Raw genomic sequence first — 22,767 nt, forward strand, 5'->3', positions numbered from 1 at the left:
TGTCCCCTTCAAGGGCACTTCCTGCCCCAGTGACCTAACTGCCTTCCACTAGGCTCCATCTCCTAGAGGTTCCACCACCCCCCAGTAGGACCACAGGCTGGACCAAACATTAAACATGTGAATCCTTGGGCGGCCTTTCAGATTTAAACCATAGCAGCACAGCAGGCGCCCAATGAAGTCAGATGAGAGGACTAAGTTCCAGTTTCTGTAGCACCAGAGGGTAACGATGGATTACAACAATTTATATATTCTATAAGGAATTAGAGGAGAGGTGGCCAAAAGTTCCCAACACAAAAAAAGGATATATGTTTAAGGAGATGGAAATGCTAATTATTCAGATTTGATCATTGCACATTCTATACGTGTATCGCACTCTCACACTGTACCCTATAAGCATGTGCAATCGTTGTATCACCTAGAACAAATCACATGGTGATCATTTTGAAATGGTTTCAAAGACATATGTGAAACACAACAATTTACTAAATATGGCAGAATATTAATTGTTCAATTTAAATACGGGGTTTTGGGATGCTCATTGTATCATTCTTTCTACTTTTCTGTATGTTTGAATTTTTCCATAATAAATTGTTTTTAGTTTAAACTTTCTATATCATTAATTCCTATCATTATTTCCCTTGTAAATATGTACTCCTATATCTGCCTGGTATTCCACCATATGTAACCAATTTTCACTGTTGGATATTTAAGTAGATTTTTTTACATGTCTACCTTTTGCTATAAATAATGCAATCAGTGTTCTAGGCAAGCACTCTACCAACTGAGCTATATCCCCAGTCAACAATCAGTGTTCTTATCTATAAAATTTGGGCTGCATCTCTGATTCTTTCCCAATAATATATTTCTAAATGTGCTATTACTAGGAAAAGAGATGGATAGTTATTTTAGAATCTTTTGGACAAATTGCTTTCTGGAAAGATTGTACTAATTTATACTGCCCCTAGGAGGATATGAGTATGCCCATCTCCCCATGGCTAGCATTAAATGTCAGTTTGGTTAGTTAAAGAAAAAAAGCATCATTCTTTATTTTTACTCTTATATTATTTGGGCTTGACTTCTATTCAAGTCATATCCTCTGTGCGTTTATCTGTGGGCTGATTTCTTCTTTGGTTTTCATTACAAGCATTTTATCCCAGAATATCATCCATCTTTTAAGGTTGTTGATTGTATGTTTAGCAATACAGAATAATCTTAATTTTACATGTACATAAGTTGAGCAGCTCTCAATTTTTCCCTTGTTACATCAACATCAAACCCCCTTCCCACCAGCCAACTGCTTCAGGAGGCCAGAAGACTCAGTGGTTCAGAATAGTGGCTCAGGTGCCTCATGCCCACGTTCAAATGCCAGTTCTCTTCCCCACTGTGTGACATAGAACAAGGTTTATGATCCCTAAAATGGGGATGATGAGATTATCTGTCTCATAATGTTGTTGTAAGGAGGAAAGGAAACCATTTATTATTTGTGAAGTGTTTAGTACAGTTTCTGATTTAAGTGCTACATAGTGTTTACTTCATTGTTTCCTGCTGTGGTCAGGTCTTAAGTCTTATCATTAGGAATGGAATTTTGTTTGCAAAGCTAATACCTTATCAGTAAAAGAGAAAGCAAGGTTTGTCAAGCAGAGAATGTGCCCAGTTACAAACAAACCTAGCCACTTTGTTGCTTTAATTTATACTTTAAAAGAGCCCTATTTTAGTTAGATATTAAATGTAAACAAGCTAATTATAAGACCCATACAGAAATGGATGGCATTAGAGCAGATTATGCTAAGTGAAGCTAGCCAATCCCTAAAAAACAAATGCCAAATGTCTTCTTTGATATAAGGAGAGTAACTAAGAACAGAGTAGGGTCGAAGAGCATGAGAAGAAGATTAACATTAAACAGGGATGAGAGGTGGGAGGGAAAGGGAGAGAGAAGGGAAAATGCATGGAAACGGAAGGAGACCCTCAGAGTTATACAAAAGTTCATACAAGAGGAAGTGAGGGGAAGGGGAAAAATAATACAAGGGGGACAAACGAATGTCAGTAGAGGGGGCAGAGAGAGAAGAGGGGAGGGGAGGGGAGGGGAGGGGTGATAGTAGAGGATAGGAAAGGCAGCAGAATACAACAGACACTAGTATGGCAATATGTAAATCAATGGATGTGTAACTGATGTGGTTCTGCAATCTGTATATGGGGTAAAAATGGGAGCTCATAACCCACTTGAATCAAATTGTGAAATATGATATATCAAGAACTATGTAATGTTTTGAACAGCCAACAATAAAAAATTAAAAAAAAAAAAAAAAAATAAGACCCATACACCACTGTTCCTTGGTGACTCTTTACCTGACCCATAGCGTGGAACTTAAGTGTGCTACCAAATAGCCAAAGAAAATGAACAGAACAGGCAAAACTAGACGTCTCTTTCATTCAGCATATGCTTGTTTGGTGTCTGTGATGTGCCAGGCACCAGGGATGTCATGGTGATTAAGATATGGTCCCATCCTGGAGCTGCCCCAGCCTGCTAGGGCTCCTTCCTGAACTAGGAACTTGGCACAGGGACACTAGGATGTACTCCAGGTGGTGACAGCTGATACCCAGTGACCTTGACTGCATCTGACCACCCAGCTTCTCTTAGTTTCGGTGGGGTTCTCCCACCTCTCCTTTAGGCTTTGGATCCCCCACCCCCACCTTCCTTTCAGAAAGCCTTTCTCCACTTATGAGAACCAGATTGGTTTCTGTTGTTTACAACCAAGAACTCAGGTTTGTAAGTCCAGCTTAAGGAAATCATCAGAAACTCAGACATAGATTTAGACACAGATTAAGGCTCATTGTAAGAGTTTTTACCATAAAAAAATTTAGCCACTGTCCAAATGGCCAGCAATGGGGAGACAGTCAAACACCCAAAGGATGGAATATTTAAAATTATATTAAAAGCAGTTCTAGGCAGGTGCCGTAGTGTATGCCTGTAATCCCAGAGGCTAGGGAGGCTGAGGCTGGAGGATCATAAGTTCAAAGCCAGCCTCAGCAAAAACAAGGCACTTAGCAGGTCAGTGAGATTCTGTCTCTAAATAAAATAAAATAGGGCTGAGGATGTGGCTCAGTGGTCGAGTGCCCCTGAGTTCAATCCCTGGTACCAAAAAAAAAAGTAGTTCTATCCACTTTGTTTTAAGAAAAATTGTGAGAAAAAGATAGGAAACATAAATGCTCTCAACCATGTGTTTTCTCTCAAATATGTGTTTTTCTATATTCATAAAAACAAAGTCAGAGGGAGCTGCCTCACCATTCTGTATAATAAAATTGTGGCTATTTCATGTTGTTCTCCTTTGGGCTGTCTGATATGAACAAAAGAGCTCTGGAACCTGGCAAATCTGGATTCTTCCTCCACTTCTGATGGTCAGCTGTATAATGGGCAAGTTATTCCACCTGTTTGAGCTCAGCTTCCTCATTCGCAAAATGATGACTATATCAGTTTCATGGGGTTGTTACAGTTAAATAGGAGGAATAAGACCTGGGGTTCTATTGCATAAAGACAGGAATCTGTAGTTAAACAATAATGTATACTTTAACATAACCAGAGAAAAAGATTTTGAGGGTCATCACCACAAAGAAATGATGAATATTTTTAAGGCAATTGATATGCTGACTATTCGGATTCGATCATGGCACAATGCATATATGTTTCAAAACATCACATTATACCATATGTGTACATACACACATATGTCAATCAAAACTAAAGTAATAAAAAATTGAATAAGATAATTAAGTATTCCATATAGTGTTTGGAACAGAACAAGTGTAGAGTAAATAATAATTTATTAGTTTTGCATATTGTTTTTTTTTCCCAGGCTTTATTATGAAACATTTAAAAGTTGAGAATAATTAAACATTGCAAAAGAGTTGATCAGCGCTGTAATGGGTAGCCATGGGTGACTTCTCACTTTGGCCCCTTTGTTCCAGCTAACCTTGCCAGCCCCCAGCCCCCAGCCCCACCTTGTCTAGTGTCCCTAGGCCTGGCCCAGGAGTTTGGGCTTCAGGTATTCTTGCTAGTGATGGCATCATTTTACTGTGTCTCCTTGGGCAAGTGATTTACCCTCTCTGGGCCTCTGTTATAAATAGTTGAGTCAGCTTGTATGACCTTAAAATATCTCTCTTCTCTAATTATGGAACTTAAAAACATTAAAAACAAAACAAAAAAATCTAGTCCTTAGTCTGCTTTCTTTCCTTCATTCCACAAACTCCTTCTTCTGCTCCCCTCCCCTCCCCTCCCCTCCTCCAGGGTCCTTACATGTTAACCTGAAACTCTTACCTTTTTGGAGAATGGATCCCAGTTTTTGTGTAGCCCATGAGCTCTCACAGTTCAGCCCAAAACACTTTTTACTTTCAGCTACAAATGTTTCCTGTAAATGCTGATTCTGAAGGATCAGTGACTGTTCAATGAAGATTTCAGATACCTGTTATAAAACCCCTAAGCCATTCAGCTCTTCTCTTCCTGTCCCAGTCACCCTTTCCTAGAAGAGGGAGACGGGGGACAGATGGCAAGTTCTCCAGAGGGAATGAGGAGGCAAGCCTGGCCCCAGGAGCTGGAGTGTGGCACAGGCTGTGCCTTACCCTGGAACCTTGTTGGTCCCAGAAAGAAGCTCCAGGTAGACACTGCTCCTCCCCAAGCTTGCACCCCCAGGCTGGGCATGTGGCCATGTGGAGGGAAGACAGCACTGCGCTTTGACTCCTCTGACCTGGTCCTTTTCCTTCCTTTTTGCAGACCACAGGGGATGTGAAGTTGGTCTCCTCATCACACGTTTCCAAAACCTCCCTTAGTGTGGGTCCTTCAAGGTTGACTCCATGCCCCTGACCGAAGCCCCTGCTTTCCTTCTGCCTCCTCGGAACCTGTGCATCAAAGAAGGAGCCACTGCCAAGTTTGATGGGAAGGTAAGAAGTGTGGCTTGGAGGCTGGGGGAGGCCAGGCAGGAACTTGTTCTTAACAGGCTGGACCTGGTAGCAGACCTGGTTTAATTTTGGACTTTCATATAAATCGAATATATATGACTTCACTCTTATTTCTAGTTTATAGTGGACTTTGGTCTATGTTGGGGAAATTGGGAATGGAGAGGGACATGTAAATTAATTTTCCTGATATATATTTGGGGGGGGTACCATAGATTGAACTCAGGAGCATGTGATCACTGAGCCACAACCCCAGCCCTATTTTGTATTTTATTTAGAGACAGGGTTTCGCTGAGTTGCTTAGAGCCTCACTTTTGCTGAACTCATGATCCTCCTGCCTCAGCCTCCCGAACTGCTGGGATTACAAGCATGTGCCATTATACCTGGCTTTTTGTGATATATTTTGCTGTTGATAAGTCACATTCTGGGTATGTGCCTCCCAATTATAGAATATATGACCTAGTGGCAGGAAAACACAGCTTGAGTTTAAATATGTATCCCCCACATCAGGGAAAATTGACTATAATTTTTCTCTTGCCTTTGCTCTGAAAGGATTGTTTGGTTAGCTGACTTTGTGGGTCTACCCAGAATAGTGAGATGAAAGATAGGACCTGCTTTTTTTTTTTTTTTTATTCTCTTCCCTTTTGTCAATGAATCTTGGTCTCTTGCCTTGGGAACTCCATTTCTTCTTCTGTAAATGGGAACAACAATTCCTTGTCTACTTTGTGTGAAATAGGAGAAGATGTGAACATTGAAGAGCAGCTGTAAGAATAACCTAATGCTATGCCTAGTCAGAAAGCCTGTTCGTAAAGTGGTGGACTCACATCAACTTGACATGGAGGTGCAGTTGGGTACCAGAGAGGTCATAGGAGCATTTGTCCTGGAATGAATCATGGGATTCTACCCCAGGAAATGCCTTAGCTAAAAGGCTTTCGTGTGACACTAGCAAATGACAACTTAGGTGAGGGGTATGGTGCTGTTCTTGCATGGTCCTGGGCTTTACCTTTGTGCTAGTATTTGGCCATGTGGTCATCTAAAAAGTATGCCAAGGCTACTGCCTTGAAAATAGGCTATGGCTGCACTGAATTTTGTGCTAAACACAGCCCTGTCCTATGAAGACTGTTTGCTAGAGGATCTGACCTAAAGTCCTTTTGTATCTTTTACTTGGAGAAGATTGTAGGGGAAATTTGGGGATGTCTGTGGGCTGTACCAATGTAGTAAGGGCTCTTTTCTTTTTTTAGAATATTTATTTATTTTTTAGGTATAGATGGACACAACACAATGCCTTTATTTTTATGTGGGAGGATATTTATGAGGATTGAACCCGGGTCCCGCCCATGCTAGGCGAGTGCTCTACCACTGAGCCACAATCCCAGCCCCATAAGGGCTCTTTTTTATTGCCCTGGCTGATTGCCATCCTCTTCTCTCCACAGCAGGCCGGAAAGAAGTGATGGGAGCACTCAGTCCCTGGGTGTTCAGAAATGGCTTAGATGACCATAAAAGGGAATGAAGTACCGATTCATGCTACAGCATGGATGAGCCTTGAAAACATTATGCTAAAAGAAAGAGATCAGCTATGAATTTATATTAAATAGTCAAAGTTGGACTGTCTATCAAGATGGAACATAGATTAGTGATTGCCAGGGTCAAGGAGGAGAAAAGGATGGGGTGTGACTGCTAATAGATCCAGGGTTTCTTTTGGGGATGATGATACAGTTTTGAAATTAGAAGTGGTAGTTGCACATCTTTGCAGATATATTTATAAAATACTGAATTATACACATTAAAAATTAAAAATTAACACTTAAGAAGTGCCTTAGACAACAAAACTGATCTTGTCTCCACCCCAACCCTCTTGCCATATTACTTCTGTTAGACAAGCTCCTTACTTGATTCAAACAAGCGTGGAGAAGACATGCTTAGGTTCCTTATATCTGATGGCAGCTTTGCTTCCATTGCTGCCTGTGAGTTGTGAAGGAGCCATGTCTTTGAATTATGCAATTTGGAAATAGCACAGAGTAAGCAGTGGCCCGGTGATCAGCGTGCCCAGGCTCTTATACCTTCTATGAATCTAAGGCTTCTTTATCTGAGGAAAAACACCTGGCCATTTCTGGCACCTGGGAGTGTGAGAAGAAAAACCTCCAATGACCTAAAGACCTCCCACTAGGACTCACCTCCCAAGTTCCTACCACCTCCCTGTAGTGTCACCAGCCAAAGACCATACATGGGCCTTTGGACAAACATTCAAGATCTAAACTGCGGCAATGTAAACTACAGTATTCTTAAGATACAGTATTCCCTATATGACTTTTTTACTTGGCTTCATATTGATGAAGCCGAACAGGGATGTTCCTGTGCTGGTGTCTTCACAGTAAAGTGGTGTTGCCCTGGAGTGTCATGGCTTAGAGCAGGATCTGCTCATTTTAATAGACTGTGCTCCAAACATGGGTACCCACTGGGCCCAGTCCTTGGTTCTATTCCCATTTACAGCTGCCTCTTGACCTGCCCACAGTGCCCACCCTCCTCTGTGGGCACCCAGCCTGCTCCAGGTGTTCATTTTTTACTGTTCCCCATGTTCATTTCACACCATCACAAGACCTCAGCTCTCTGGAGACTGAACTCCTGCAGAATCTCTTACAAGTAAATAGATTTTTTTTTTTAAACGTGCCTTCAAAATTTAGCCCTGCCCTGGTGGTCCAACCACAGCGCAGGAGTCCTCTCCTCCTTCCACTGCTGCTGCCTAAGGACCTCTGCCAGTGTCCCTCTCCTCTCTTGAAAGGTGCCACACTTCCTGTGAGGGGGCCTAGGACTTTCCCCTCACTGAAAAACAGTGGCTACCAGAGATGTGAGCAAGTTGTGGAAGTTTGCTTCCCACCACCTCAGAGCTGGTGACTGCAAGTTGGGTCAAATTTATGCTTTTTTTTTTTTTTTTTTCCTGAAAATGCTAGAAACTATTGCCTACACTCCCTACATTTCCTTTTTATGCCTGTTTTTTGACAAAGGATTAAATGAGTCTCCTCTTCTGTCTTCTTCTTTCTGTCGGGAGGACTTGGATGACTATAGTGACATTTCTAGCTGATCTTTGTGTTTACACATTTTTTTTAGATGCTCTAAACTCTGTGGTCTCAGTCCCCCACATCCTTTAGGACTTTCCCACTTTGTGGCAGACACTTTGGACAGGAGTTGCATAACCCATTACCAATCTGTCTTGCCCCTGTCCTTTTCCATGCTAGAGGCCACTTGAGGAGCTTCCTTTGCAGCTCAGGGTGACCCAGTGACATGTTCAGGCTGAAGTCATCAAGGGAGCTTCTGGGAAAGCTTTTCCTTTTCTGATTAAAAAGAAGACGAAGAAAGACACCCCTGTGCTCTCATATTCCACCCTTGCCCTGCTTCCTGCCTTGAGTACCAAAGTAATGCCAAGTGCTCAGGCAGCCGTTTTAAAATCATGAGGCAACAAGCCAGCACACTAAGGATTGGATGAAGACAGGAGGATAGCAGTGGCGGGAGCATAAAGACCAGCACAAAGAAGAGACAAAACTCCTAAGGATCAAAGACTTTCCAGGGTACGATCTTTGGCTGTGGTTATTCACTCAGGACATTTTACAAAGAGTATTCCTAAGTGATAAGCATCTAATGATATGCATGGGGAGATAGTATCCTCCTAAAGGATGGGAATAAATAGGGAAGGAGACACGACACAGGAGGAACTAAAAAACTCCTTCAGACCCTTACCAAATTACCCTTACCAATTAAGTACCCTCATTACTGACAGTAATGAGGGTACTTAGTCTGAGTTGAATGTGGTCCTGCAGTTGAAGCATTCTAGAAGAATTCATTCTTCCCTGGCTGTGGCCATTTGGCTTGACCCAGCAAGGCCTGGGATGAGGGAGAAGGAGGTCATCCCTAGGGCCAAGTGCTGAGCCGATGTTTTTACAGAGCAACTACTCTTTTATCAGGATCTACTGATTTGCCCTAAGCTGCCTCTTTTCTTCTCCTTCTTTCTTTCTTTGGCTCTGCCAGCCCAAAGCTCAAAAATATATTTTCAGAAATTCACAGAACTTTGGCTCCATTTCTCATTAGCACCACCATTTAGACCCAGACAACTTGAGCCCCTGCCTTGAACCGGCATTCTGGAAATTCCTGTTCCTTCATCCAGCTCTGCCCTCTCCACAGGGAAGGGGATCTGCCAGTCCATTATTATGTGCACTAGAAGGAAACTATCCCCCAGGTGCTCAGCACCCAGGAGTATCTCTGAGCACACTGACAGGCCTGTGTTCCTCTGGGAGGACCTCCACTGTCAAGATGTAAGGAGGGTGGGAAGATAAGTGCCCAGGGCTGAGCCACTGCACCACTGCCCATTAGCAGCTGGGGCTTCCTTGCACACATACCAGGGCCCCCCAGTCTCATGGGTGGATGAGTCGCCTCGGATTGTTCTGCAAAGTGCTGAAATGACTAGAGATTTCTTCCCTGGAATTTATTCTTATTAAAAAAAAAAAAAAAAAAAAAGCAAATGTGGCCACAGGACTTTCTGGCCTGCAGCACTGGCTGTGCTGCAGATCTGAGGAGCTAATACTTCCGTGCAGCTTGAGAAGTGCAGCCCAAATCAGGTTTCAGCCCAAATCAGGTTTCAGGACAGACTGCTGGCCTCCGTGTCTGCTGAGGTGGGCTTCATGACTAAAGGTTAAGTCTGGCCTGCTCGCAGCATGTGTATTTTTAAGCTGAAGAGGTGGGGAAAGAAAACACGCGAAAACCTGACCCATGGAAGCAGGAATGATTTTTCATTTCCCATTTTAACCAGTAGTGGTGTTCTCCCAGGGCCTTCTTCACAGCTCACTTCCAACTCAGAAGTGCTGACTGTTGCCCTTAGTGCCCTGAGAAATTCAGAGGAAGTTCCTGGCCTGCTTTCTGTCCTCAGGAGTCTTCATGATGTGTTTCTGGAGAAGAACATGTGCGTATAAAACAGCAGGATATGACTGTGTGATTAGATGCTTGAATACGTTCAATCAACAATTTTTTATTATAGGAATTGAGAGGTGATTAAGTTGAGGCTTGGAGAGGCTTGAGAACTGGTTTCTGACTTCTGCCCTCACCATTTATCCTTCCTGCTGTTACTTAAGTGATGTGGGTCTGACTGAGCCATGTCCCTGCTTCCTGTCCTTGACCTTGAGTAGCTCCCCATTGCATAAAGTTCTTCAGCAGTGCTTCAGAGTCCTCCTAGGACCGGCCCATAGCTTGCCAGCATTTGCCTATTTCCTCCCCTCTTCCATCCGGCAGACCTGAGCTCTGGTCCCCTCTCCGGCCAGTGTGTATGCAATACGGGTTCTGTGATTTGAATCCCCTGGGGAAAGAGAGGGTAAACAAGGAAAATATTTTATCTTCTTAATGGATTGGGGTTAGGAATAGGACAGAGTATGCTAGGAAGGGAACTAGCATTGTTGATGGCTTACTGGGACTAGGCATGTCACCCTGATCATCATGTCCTCACAACTAGGTAGCTTTTATTCCCACTTTTTGCAAAGGAAGGACTTGGGGGTCATGGAAGCTCAGGGATTACAGAACCTGGTACCAGGGTCACACCAGGAAGTGATGAGCCAGTTCTTTTGGATCCAAATCTTGCATTCCCTGCACCATATGAGGTCACCCTTTCTTGTGTCTCATTGTTCCTCAAATTCCACGACTCTTTCTTATTCATCTTTGTGCCTGCCTCAGACAGGTGTTCAAGAGATGTTTGATTTCCTGAGGAGAACCAAGGTAACATAATGTCTAAGATTCTATCCATGACCAGTCAAGTCCCCAGGGACTTGGCCTGATTTTTTTTATTTTTTATTTTTTATTTATGGTGGTAGTTGTTTATTTTTTTATTTGTTCTAATTAGTTATACATGACAACAGAATGCATTTCAATTCATTACACAGATGGAGCACCACTTTTCATTTCTATGATTGTATACAATGTAGAGTCACACCATCTGTGTAATCATACACGTACCTAGGGTAATGATGTCTATTTCACATCTTTCCTATCCCCATGCCCCCTCCTTTCCCTTTGCCCAATCCAAAGTTCCTTCATTCTTCCCATTCCCCTGCAATTATGCATCAGCCCTTTTGACATTCATCCCTTCACCATCAATCTCTCCCCTGCCCCCACATCCCTGCCCTTCTGCTCCCTTCCTTTCCTCAGTGTCAAAATGCTCTCTTCCATTCTTTTTTGGTGTGTGTGTGTAGGGGGCTACTGGGAATTGAACCACATCCCCAGCCCTATTTTGTATTTTATTTAGAGATAGGGTCTCACTGAGTTGCTTAGTGCCTTGCCATTGCTGAAGCTGGCATTAAACTCGTGATCCTCCTGCCTCAGCCTCCCAAGCCACTGAGATTACAGGGATGCGCCACCACGCCTGGCTTTCCACTCTTTTCTTTTCTAACCCCGGGATTGAATCCAGGGCCTTGTACTTACTAGGAAAGTGCTCTACCACTGAGCTATATCCCAAGCTCTTTTTAGTTTTTGTTTTGAGGAACTTGCAATCTTCCTGCCTCAGCCTCCCAAGTAGCCGGGATTACAGGTGTGTGTACACACCACTTCACCTGTCTCCTCTCCATTTTATTGATTTAAATTCTATTTCCCTTTGAGTATGTTTGGTTATTAAAAACATTTTACTAGAGTTCAGAAGAGCCATGGTTATAAGATGTGGATATTCCCAATAATCACATAAGGTCAGTCATGAGTAATAGCCACAGGAAAGAGTGGACTGCTTTGGCCTTTGAATGTACCACTCACTAATTAACTCTGTGCCTATAACTTTGTTATGAAGAGAAAATAATTTAAATGTTAAACTATTTTTAAAATAAAATTTAAATGTTCTTTCCCTTGATCCTTAACTTCCACTCTCCAGAGGTAGCTACTGTCTCAACAATTTAGGCATCCTTCTGAAAATGTTCTATGTAAATATGAACATATATCTGAATATTCTTTTATACACAAATAAGCCCATGTGCATATGCTGACCCACAACTGGCTCATTTTACCCCACATCATCTGGCATTCTTTTTTTAATTTTTTTTTTTTTTAGTTGTAGATGAACACAATACCTATATTTTATTTATTTATTTATCTATGGTGCTGAGGATGGAACCCAGTGCCTCACACGTGCTAGGCGAGCACTCTACCAGTGAGCCCCAGCCCCAGCCCCAGCCCTCACCTGGCATTCTTTTTTCACATTAGCATGGAGCTCTAATGCTGAACTTTTTATCCCTTGGTTGCACCCTCTGAGTTTCTATGACACTTCTATATATGATTCAGTTTTACTTTTTATCAATTTATAATTTATTAGTGTTTATTATCTTTTGCTTCCTAGATGAGTGAGTTATTCAAGGTCTAGAGCTCACTGTGGAATAGGAGAGCCACAAGCCATGGGTGGCTTTTTAAATTTAATTTAGGATTAGTAAAAATAAAGTAAAATTGAAAATGCATTCCCTCAACCACACTAGCCACATTGTAAGTGCTCAATAGCTACAAAATGCTGATATTAGACAACTCATTATTGAACATGTCCATCATCACAAAAAAGTCCTATTGGACAGGGCCAATCTAGAGCATTCTTTTATACTTAATTCAGTTCTTCGGTATTGGTTGTGACCCAATAGAAGATACATTGAAAATAGTTGTTCTAGTCACAATAAAAACATGACATTAAAGTTTTAAAAATTTACCCAGGGTATAAGCTTATCCAGAGAACAGTGTCATCTCTTGATGAGAGAAACGTTGTTGGCCTCGGCATCCCAGCAAACTTGCATGTGCTCCCAGATTGTCATTCTAGGTGGCTGGTGTAAGCTACTTGGGCGTCATAGAGCTCCTGAAGCACCAGAAGGGGCAATGGCAGAACAAGTTTTGCTGAAACTTTGCAGTTGCCAGCAGCTGGTGGCCACTTCAGGCCTAGAGGGTGGACAGAACAGACTTAGTAATTTTCCTTCCTGCCACATATGCAATTGAAATAAAGAAATTCAAAAGAGTGAATTCAAAGTGGCACTATAAGCAGGAGAAGAGGGCATTTGTGGATGAGGTTTCAGCAGAAGTGAGAGCCTTTAATTTGACATTAAAGGGTTTGAAGATTAGGAGTGGACTTTGGAGAAGAAATCAGGGTGAATAAAAGAAGAATTATTTACTAACCATCTATTTGGAGAAAATTGAAGCTTATAATGTAGATATTAGTCAATAGCTCAGAAAAATAAAATCATTTCACTTTTCCATGAGGTGTAAATGAATTGGATGTGCTCTCTACTTGTGCTATGGCCCCTCTAAGCGCAACCTGCCCAGAGACACGTCCCACATGGAACTTGTAGTCAGCCCCTTACTCAGGGAGACAAGACTACATCTAAGTAGCAGAAAATCCATCAGGGCTGTTCACATTTGAAAACTAGTCCTGTAGTCCTTCTTTATTGTGGGTGGTTAATTCATGGCCATCAGACATTTGAGGCAAACATGTACATCATAAAATATTGCTATCAAGAACATCATTCTCTTTTTAAAATCAACCCATAGATGCAGATAAAAAGTATTAATTGTAGTTACAGAAGAGAAAATAATTCCATAAGCTTTGGCAAGCCAGAAGTAGTGGTGAATGGTAGAGACAGGAAAAATAGAGGAGGAGCCAAGCATGGGGATGCTGGTGTCCTTCCTCGTTTTACATGATGGAGAATGAAAAGGTACCACCTAAAATGCAAGGATTAAATAACAGAGGTCTAAGTCTATGGCTTAAGGCAAAAAACGGTCAAATCTTGGGCCACATTTGACACAGAGATCTTTTGTGTTTGTCCAGTGACTTTCTCAAAAAGTTTGAGTCAAGATTTACTAATGGGAAAATGTATGTATGATTCATTTATAAGTGGCTTTTCTTTAAAAGAAAGAAAGAGGGGCTGGGATTGTGGCTCAGTGGTAGAGCTCTTGCCTAGCATGTGTGAGGCACTGGGTTTGATCCTCAGCACCACATATAAATAAATAAATAAATAAAATTTTAAAAAGTGCTTATCTACAATTTAAAAAAATATATTTAAAAGAAGAAAGAAGGGGAGAAAGGAAGAGAGAGAACTGGCACCATTCCTACATGGCCACACTCGCTTAGTGGATGCCATCTGCTATGTCTAAGCAAGGCTTTTCCAGTTGCTCTGATCCCCACCATTCCCAGCCATCTCCCAACACTAAGGCCATTGTCTGTTGCCAACTATGACTTAACCATTTCTCTTCCCTTCTGTATTCATAGTAGGACAGCAGAAGATGGGCAGGATCAACATCAAGCCATTCCTTGGGCGGGCTCACTTTCCATGCTTGGGTTTCCTGCTCAAGTTTGTGATCTTGCTATAAATGTCCAAAAAGAGATCTAAAAATCAAGACAGGACTGGCAAGAGGGAGGTAGCATTGGTCAGAGAAGCTCTTCATCATTCATACTAGAAGTCCACTCTGTGTTGTTTCAATTCTTACACTAAGAAATAGACACCTGGAATTTGAAAGTAGAATGGTGTTCACCGCAGTGGGGCTGTAGGAGTCAAGTGAAGTTGCCTTTGCTGGAAATGCCAATTATTGGTTACAAGGACAACAAACTTGGTACACTGATAGGGCCTGTATGCTACTATTATTTTAACTGTTTCCAATGATCTCCACTGTCTTCCTTGAAATGGAAACAAAGTTGAATGGCAAAAAAGCGTTAAGAGATGAAGAACCCAGATTAGGGTTTTCCTGCTCAGTGACCTCCCTCTAGACCACCAGCCCAGCACTCCTGGACCTTCCTCTCCAGGAGTGCTGGGCTGGCATGGTCTAGAGGGAGGTCACTGAATGCTGGCACATTCATCCCCATTCATGCAATTTCTGCAGAACTCAGAATGTTCAAATTATTTACTGTATGCAACTCCCTTCCAAATTCAAAGTTAATGATAAAGTCGCTACTTTTGTTTTAAAAAAAAAAAAAAAATGACCCTGAGCTAAGTTTCCTCTGTGTTCCGGATGCTGGAATACAAAGAAAAAACAAACATGCACACCATGTTCAGTGATTTTGCAACTAATAAATTGTGGATTTTGGTAACAAAATTATTTTTTTTCTCCTGAGTTCTTTTCCAGCTCTTCCGTCCTATTGTATTCTCTTGCATTGTCACATTGTAGGAGAGTTATACCCTGCACTCTACGATTTAGAATCTAATTAGATGACTGAGAAAATGTGCTGTGGAAAGAACCCTGGACTGGGGTTCTGGTTGTACCTGGTTGCTTTAAACCTTTCCAACAAACTCCTGTGAACCCTGTCAGTTCTTTCTTTTACAGTTATGGTTTAGATGATCCTTAAGGTCCTTTGAGATCTGAAATTCTGTGACTTATATTTTCTAGTGTGTGATCTCTATTTCACAGGTCTTATTTTTTAAAAAGAGCACTTCAGTGCCAGCTCCTGGTGCCCAGTAGGTGCCCAGTAAAGAGATATTATTTTTATTCAGTGTACAAATTTTCTAAGTATTAATCTCTTACCTCACTAATGTTCTGCATTTGTTACTGATAGATTTTGAGTGGATTTGATTCATTCAACTGAAGTTTGCTGAACATTTTACCAGGAGCTAGACAGTTGTCTAGAACCGGGCATGTTTGAGGAGGGCTGGACCATCATCTGGAAGGATTGTGGTATTTGCTATCTGCGCATCAGATTCGGAGCTGAACCAAATAATCTTGACAGTTGTTTCCATCTTTAATATTTTATTATCTTGTTCAGACCCCATTTGTATCTTGGCTGTAGAGTTTTCTTTATAGTTTGTCCTGATCATCTTTTTTTTTAAAAAAATATATTTCTTTTAGTGTAGTTGGACACAATATCATTATTTTATTTTTATGTGGTGCTGAGGATCGAACCCAGGGCCCTGCACATGCAAGGCTAGTGCTCTACTGCTGGGCAGCCACAACCACAGCCCTGATCATCTTATTTTTAATAATGTACTGCACATTTGTGTAGCATTTTATAGTGTATGAAGCCTTTCTAGGTCAAGAGTAGCCAGAGCTTATTACCTCTCTCCCAGTCCTCAGCACTTAAGAAAAGACATACAGGTAGAATGAAGTCAAACAGATGCAGGGAAGGCCAGGGGCTATCAGGGCACCGTGATCCCCAGGAAAACTCAATGAGGAATGAGGCAGAGTCTAAGCACCTTTGCTTAATTAAATCTGACTGTGGACCTGCAGGCCAACGTGTCAAAGACTTGCTGGCTTTGTGTCTCTGGGCATTCCTCGCTCTCCTCCTTCCAGGCTTCTCTATGTGAGGTTCTTCCCAGCGAGCTGCCCTCCTGAGCTTTTGAGCCCGGGCTCTCTGGCTGGCATTCAGCTTTTTCTATGGTGTGGGATGTATTCCCTGAACCTGCCCTCATCCAAACTGCCCTGTGCTGAGCCCCTGTGGCCTGAGCAGATCCTGGGATTTGCCTGGTAGAGTTCTGTCATCCTTTCTAACTGGAGTCTGTACCCAAGTCTATCAGAGTGCTGCCCAGCCACTTCCAAATGTCACCTCTAGCAGGGAGCCAGTCTTCCTTGGGGATCACACTGGGTGTTTCTTGTACTGTAACTTTTATTGTGTGTTCTGGTTATTTAGGTGCTGGTCACTTAGAAAGGGGGCTCTTTGAGGCTATTTCTTACTCATCTTTAGTTTCTTCACAACCTCTGGGATGGAGCTCTGGCTATGACAAATATTCAGTAAAGTTTAATTAGGTCATCACTGAGCAAGGGTCATTTTGAATATATTAGCACATTCAACCAGCCTGATGACCAAAATGCCATCTTTTGCAACCTCTTTGGTCAGCAGTGTGTTGGTTACCATAGGGAGATGGCTGCTCTTAGGAATGCCAGCATGATCCTAAAGGAGAGCAAGGCTGTTGGTTATGCACCTGAATCTCTGCTGCACTCTGCCCTATGGACTTTAGTTTTCTTCAACTATAAAATGAGGAGATCAGACTTGCTGACTTTCATGCCCTTTCCTGCTCTGATGTTCCATGATTTCATAAGAATAAAAATGTAAACAAGATTTTGGAAAAGAGTCCTAGTGGTTCTATTAGTATACTCACCAGCTGACCCCTAGTGCTATGTGACAGTTGTGATGCCAGGAGACTTGCTTGAGAGGGTAGTTGATTCTCTTTAGTAACTGCTAGCTGTATGCAGGTTATTTGCTACCCCTGGAATAAAAAGATGACAGAGAACTAAGACAATGTTCCTATATTCAGGGAGTTCACATCCTGGTTGCTGAGGCTCTAGAGCCACACATCTGACACTGATTCACACATACATCGGCTGTGAGTGCTGAATGCTATGTGGGAAGGTAGGAGGGATGCTCGGACACCCCAGTCAGTCCTGATGGCCCTTCAAGTCCAATCACTGTCCCCTGCCTCTGCTTCAGAACTTTCTGAAATGAAGGGTGATGGGGGCAGGCAGTGATTGGTGAATAGATACCTGTGTCCTGGCAGCTGGCTGAGAAAAGGTGAGCACGAGGAATACACTCACTGGTTTGTCTCTCATGCTGAGTCCCCAGGCAGCTCCTCCATGAGATGCAGGTCCCTCTTACTCAGAAACCCCAGAAGGTCTGGGGGCAGGACATAGCAGCAGGGCAGCGTGGGACGTGCTGAGAGCTGGAGTTTAGGTGACTGGTATAGCAGGGCAGCGTCCCAAGCCTGGGAGGGAGCTGTCTGTGAAGTGTGAAGGATTTGGCTCGACCCAGCCCCCAAACCCTGGGAAGCCTGACAGGGGAGTGAAAAATGAGCCTGAAAGAATTGGAGCCAGGAAAGCAAGGAAAATCGAATCAAATCTGGATCCTGATTTAAAAGGCATTAGGCTGAGGAGAGCCAGGCACCTGGACATACTTTCCGCAGCCTGTCACACTGGCTTGCATCATCGCAGCAGTGAGGGGACGAGGAGCCCATGGAGACTGATTCCCCTGGCGGTAGCCCCCCACAGCCAGGCTGCTTAGCCCAGGCACCACTCTCAAATGCCCTACCCTTGGGCCAGAGAATGGGGGAGACCTGCCCCTGCTAAGTCCAGAAAGGAGAGGGAGGGACTGTTTCTGGAAGAGTGTAGCATCAGTCAGTCCCCACATATATAATGAATATATCAGCCCCTGATTAATAAATTATCTGGAGAAGGCCTACTTTGTACTAAAATCAAATCAGTCTCTAAGCCCACCCTTCATTTAGAGTTTGGGTTGAAATTCTGGACACCTTTGTGCCTGAGTCATTAAATGGAAGTACTTTGTAGCGAGTGTTTCTCCAAGTGGGGTCCATCAGAATCTGCTGGGCACCCAGACTCTCTGAGGTGAGACCAAGGAACCTGCGTTTGAACACACCATCCCAAGGCAAGTTATTCTATAAGCCCCTAAAGTAAGAGCTGTTGGTCTTTAGAGATGGAAGCAAAAATTATACTGCAGGTTTCAGCTGCCGGTGGAGGAGGACATGGGAAGTGGTTGAGCAATGGAGGAAGGGTGGCTGGATTTGTGTATCTTGTCTAACTTTACTTCTGACAGTGGTGTGCCTGACGATCTTGTGTCATGGAAGGGGTTCTCTGTGGGTTATGGGTTCTTAAGATCAATGATCCTCAGCCTTTTATTTTTCATTACCATCCTCCTAAGAAAAATTTAATTCCTTCTATATACTCTCTGCTTATGTACGGTAGAATACATCTTTATGTGCTTTATACCTAAAAGGAGATTTTTTTTTAACATTGCAAGAAGGTATTTTTATTTTTTTATTTTAAATTGTTACATATGACAGCAGAATGCATTACAATTCATACTACACATATAGAGCACAATTTTTCATATCTCTGGTTGTACACAAAGTAGACTCACACCATTCATGTCTTCATACATGTACTTAGGGTAATGATGTCTATCTCATTCCACCATCTTTCCTACCCCCATGTTCCTTCCCTTCCCCTCCCTTGCTCTCCCAGAACCAATTTTTATCCCCTAAGGCGTGGTATTACCTGCTTTAGGAATGCATCATATAGGTGGATTTTTATAATGCTTAGATCTCCTACTGAAGTGAAGGTGAGGAACCAAAAAAGAGCAGAGAGAAAGTATGGACAGGAAATAATAAACCTGGGAAAGCATAGCATACAGAAATGAGTGTTGAACAATCTTGAATAGTGGCTAAAGATGGCTACAAATTTGACTGTGAGGTTCTTAGAAATAAACCCATTTGCTGGGAAGTTGCAATCATAAGACCAAATTGGAAGGAACTCTGGAGATGTGTGTATATTACCTATGCCTAAATAAGGGAACTATCTGGATTTTAAAGGCAGTGAGAGATGCTGTTTGGACAGAACAGTGAGGACCTGGCTCTGTCTCTGCCCCACCATCCTCTCCTCTCCTGAGCTCAGGTCAGGGCTGGAATGTGGTTAAATACCTCCGGGAGACCCAGTTCACCTTGACCTCTTTTTCAGAAAGCAGTGGCCTGCTCTGTGCTTGTAAACAAGTGCTTGCCAGAACTCAGCTGATCATAAAACATCAGAGTGGAAAACCAAGCACCTCTGTGCAGCAGGGCGATGGAAAGAGTAGAAAGAACACAGACTTTGCAGCCAGGAGGTCTGGGTCTGGTCTTCTGGTTACTTCTCTGAGACCCATCAGAAAGACTTGATATTTAATTCACTACTATCTTTCACTGACTGTGACCTCAGGTAATTTGCCTAGCTGCTAAGTTGTTCTTTTGTCTGTAAAGCGGGGATAATACTACCTATATTATGGCATGTTTTAAATAAAATATTTCTGCTGCAAATGTAGTAAGTGCTTAGTAGCTTTAGCCATAACTAAAATCATTCATAGTATTTTGCATCCTGCTTTTACCCAACACTCTGTCAATGTCATTTTAATGGTTAATATTCCATTAAATTTGATATGCTACCATTTACTGAATCATTTTTCTGTTGGCAGTTTATTAAGGAGGTTTCCAATATTTCCTTTTATTGATTAAAATCGGATGGATGTCTTTATTGTGAAGCTTTTAATTCCATATTTAATATAATTCCCTGGGGATCGATTAGATGGCAGTAGAGAGATTAATGGAACAAAAGATTTGAAAATTTTTCAGTTCAAGTGCTTTCCAAAGGGTAGTCCTCAGCTTGTACTACTGTCGGAAAGGGATGAGACACAGCACCAATTAACATGGCCCATCTACTCCCTGGTCTGTGAGATTCCAACTCACTCCCATCAGTTTGGGGCACTTCTCTCTACTGCCTCTTTAGCCCCAGCTCTTCCCTGGATCTGCCAACCTGCTCTCTGAGCTGAGATACTTGTCCTAGACTTAAGTCTGCATCTGCCCTCCAGCTTGGCCTCCTCATTGTGGTACCCAAGGGGCACCAGCAGGGTCTGCAAGTACCCAGCAATCAGAAGGGTAGAGTCAGGAAGCCAGGGAGTCCACTCCAAGCTGGAGACCCACAGTGAGGTCTGCTGAGGTGGCAGGGAAGCTGGGAAGCAGCGAGTCGACTTGGGGGGTCAGACTTCTTTGTTCTGTTGGTCAGAAAGTTCCAGATAGCCCACGAATCAAGATGCTGAACTACCTAACAAAATACCTGATATAGGTGATTTAAAAAAAATTAAAACCCAAGGCTGGCCAGGGGGACAACACCAGAGGCATAAGGAGAGCTTTGAATGAGGTCAGCCATCTTCTTCTTGAAGTTCATTGACTTTGACCTACCCAGGATGGGGTAGACCTCTTAGTTTCAAGTGCAGAGATTTCCCCAGCCACATAGGGTCAAGTATTGAACCGCTCAGTAGTCTTCCTCTTTTTCTCTTTCCTTCACCACATATCATAGCACTGGCCCACATTTTTATTAATTTTAATCTTTCCATTGGAATCATTTTCTTATTCAGAGTTTGTCAATTTGCCTCATTGGGCTGCAGACTAGGAGCCTTTGGGATAGATACTAACTGTCTCCCCTAGTAGAGAGGGAGCATCTCAAGGCAGGTGCCACACCTGTCCTCCTGACTCTGAAATAGGTGTGCAAGAAATACAGTTGGCCCTCCTTGACTACAGGTTCTGCATCTGTGGATTCAACCAACTGCAGATTGAAACTATTCAGGGGGAAAAAAAAGCGTCTGCACTGAACAGACTTTTCTTTCCCATTTTTATTCACTAAACATAGTATAACGACATTTGCACAGGTATTATAAGTAAGCTAGAGATGATATACTGCTGTTTTATGTAAGGGACTTGAATATCTACAGAGTTTGGTATCTCTGGGAGGTCTTGGAACCAATCCTCCATGGATATTGAGGGATACCTCTACTGGGTAAGATTCTAAGAGATATGAAACACTGAAAGCTCAGTTATTGCTCACTGAGTGTTGATACAGCCTGACTGAGGTGCAAAAATGTCCATGCATGCCTATGCCTTCACTGAACTTATATTTGTTTTCTTGGGCTGAGCATGTTGAATCTGCCTTCTCCATTTCCCTCATTATAGTAGTGTCTCTGGTGGGTGGAGACCAGTCCTTAACCATCTTTGTATCCCCAATGTCTAACACAGTAACTGAGGAGGATGTTCTAGAAGCTTTCATCCACTAGATGAATCAACACTGGTTAGTGAACCAGACCCTATATTCTATGATTAGTGTCTAAAATACTATAAAATGTGCAATAAAAACCAGGCAAGAAAGTTCGGAAGAACTCACGGAGAAGGTGCCCTCATCCTTAGGCCTTTGTAAAGTCATTCATTTATTCAATAACAAAATAAAGGTGCAGTGCTTAATAGTGTAATTGAAGAGTGAACCCTGGGGAGCTATGGTGAAATATTTTGCCAAAAGACTAGGATGTCTTTTGGTGTATTTTTTGATACTTGGAGCTTCCTTGCCTTTAATCCTATCTGACTCCCCTCAAACATGGTGGACTGTAGTGGAGAGCCTGAAATTTTGGGACTTGTGCAAATTGCTTACCTTCTTTGAACTTCATTTTCTTCCACTATGAAATTAGTGTAGTAATGCTGACCTTACAGCACCATTGGGAGGATTAACTGAAATGATGTGCATAATGCAGCTTTTATGTCTGGAGGCCAGACCTCCTTTCTCTGCATCCTTGCGTGGCAGAAGGAGGAGTGGCCTCACCTCTGGAGGCCTGTCTTATGGTCTCTACTGACTCTATGAAAGCCCATAACCCCAGCCTGACCTGCTGGTGGGTTGCTTAGGAGGAGGGCTGAGAAGTGACAGGGAAAACGTTTCTTGTGCAGTTCATGAGTTAAGAGAATATTACTTAATTGTGGGTTTGATGGAAAACATTATGTGAGGTTGGTTCTGATCTTTCCAGAGATCTGCCAGCAACCTCAGAAGTGGAGCCTTATTGAAAACAGCTGGGGAGAAGGTTGGCGCCTGGCCTCTCCTTGCTTTTCCATGCCCTAAAGCTGTCTTGCTGTGTGGACAGAGCTCAGGCCCAGGTCTCTGCCAAAGGCCCTGGCAGCCTCAGCTAGGGACAGGAGGTGGCTCTGCCCAGCTTCAGACTCCAGCTCGAAGGCTGAAACCAGTTGAACCCAAGGGAGGATTTGGCCAGGTCACCAGATGTTATTTCTCACATGACTTGGAGTTAACCACTGGCTAGAGTCCTCCTTGAAGGATGCATTAACTAGTGAGAGGTTCTCTTGGTGGGGGTTGGGTGCCTGCTGGATGCTGATGGATGGGCCACATTCCTTTGAAGTCCTCTTTGCTATCCCACTAGGCACCAGTTAAAGTAAGAAGACCTCAAAGCCCAGCGCTCATATGCCTCAATTGAGAGCCTCACTGTCCTCTGTGGGGTCCTTCCATCAGAGTGTGAGGGCCACTGCATCTGAAGTCCCATAGTTTACC

This window comes from Marmota flaviventris, chromosome 8, assembly GCF_047511675.1.
Source record: "Marmota flaviventris isolate mMarFla1 chromosome 8, mMarFla1.hap1, whole genome shotgun sequence".
NCBI classification, from domain to species: domain Eukaryota; kingdom Metazoa; phylum Chordata; class Mammalia; order Rodentia; family Sciuridae; genus Marmota; species Marmota flaviventris.